This window comes from Vombatus ursinus, unplaced genomic scaffold (genome assembly GCF_900497805.2).
Source record: "Vombatus ursinus unplaced genomic scaffold, bare-nosed wombat genome assembly UNPS02014909.1, whole genome shotgun sequence".
NCBI lineage: Eukaryota > Metazoa > Chordata > Mammalia > Diprotodontia > Vombatidae > Vombatus > Vombatus ursinus.
Genome location: NW_020954687.1, coordinates 14,929,785 through 14,931,643, shown reverse-complemented (window position 1 = coordinate 14,931,643; position 1,859 = coordinate 14,929,785).

The window sequence follows — 1,859 nt, the reverse complement described above, 5'->3', positions numbered from 1 at the left end:
CTATTGGGTAAATTACATTTCTGTACTCAACTTCGTGTTTGTGTGTGTGTATACACACACATATACATATATATGTATGTATGCATATGTATATTTTTCTCTCTGAACCAATTCTGATGAGAGTGAGTTTCAAGCTTTGGCCACCCCGCCCCACTCCCCATTTCCCTTCCACTGTCAAAACTCTTCCTTGTATGCCCATTTTATGTGAGAAAAAATTTTCGTTTTCTACTTCACCCTTCCCCATCACCCAGTGCATCCCTTTTTCTCACTCCTTCATTTTGGAGATCACCCTAATCTAATTGCCTTCACAATCATCCCCTCTGTTTATGTAAATTCCTTTTCATGGCCCTAATAATTATAAAGTTCTTAGATGTTACATGTATCATCTTCCCATATAGCAATGTAAACAGTTTAACTTTATTATGATCCTTATGATTACTCTTTTGTGTTTACCTTTTTATGCTTCTTTTATTGAATATCAAATTATTTTTTCAGCTTTGATATTTTCATCAGGTATATTTGAAAGCCCTCTAATGAAATATCCTTTTTTACTCTGAAAAATTATACTCAGTTTTGCTGGGTAGGTTATTCTTGGCTGTAATCCTAGATCTTTGCCTTCCATAATATCCTATTCTAGGCAGTCTCTGTTGCTTTAAAATGGTAGGCACTAAATCTTGTGTGATCCTGATTGTGGCTCCACAATATTTGAATTATTTCTTTCTGGCTGCTTGAAGGATGTTGTTGTTTCTCTTTGACCTGGGACTGCTGGAATTTGGCTATAATACTCCTTGGAGTGTTTAGGATCTCTTTTAGGAGGTGATTGGTGGATTCTTTCAATTTCTATTTTACCTTCTGGATCTAAGATGTTGGGTCCTTGATTTTTTTTTGAAATATGATTTCTAGGTGCTTTCTTTGATTATGACTTTTAGATTATCCAGTTTTTCTTTTATTTATTTTTTAATGGTAACTTTTATTTATTTTTTTGTTTTCAACATTTACTTCCACAAGATTTTGAGTTCCAAATTTTTACCCCATCTTGCCCATCCCCCCACCCCAAGATGGCATGCATTCTAAATACCCTTTCCCCTACTCTGCCTTCCCTTCTATCTCCCCCCCTTCTCTTATCCCCTTCCCCCTCAATTTTCCTATAGGGCAGGATGGATTTCTGTACCCCATTTCCTATATTTCTTATTTCCCAGTTGCATGTGAAAACATTTTTTTAAACATGTGTTTTTAAAACTTTGGGTTCCAAATTTTCTCCCTTCCTCCCTCCCCACCCACCCTCATTGATAAGGCAAGCAACTCAGTAAGGGTTATATATGTGCAGTTATGCAAAACACTTCCATAGTAGACATGCTGTGAAAAACTAACTCTATTTTCCTTAATCCTATCCCGCCCCCCCATTTATGCTATTCTTTCTTTTGACCCTGTCCCTCCTCAGAAGTATTTGCTTCTGATTACTCCCTTTCCCAATCTGCCCTCCTCTCTATCCTTTCCCTTCTCTCTTGTCCCCTTACCCCCCTCCCATTTTCCTGTAGGGCAAGACAGATTTCCACACCCAATTGAGTGTGTATGTTATTCCCTCCTTAAGTCAAATCCTATGAGAATAAGATTCACTCATTCCCTCTCACCTTCCCCATTTCTCCTCTGCTGTAAGAGCCTTTTCTTTTCTGTTTGTTTTTTTTTTTTTTGTGGGATAATTTACTCCATTCTACCTCTCCCTTTCTCCTCCTAGTATATTCCTCTCTCACCCCTTAATTTTATTCTCCAGATGTGACCCCTTCATTTTCAACTCACCCTGTGCCCTCTATCTATCTATATCTATATCTATATCTATATCTATATCTATATCTATATCT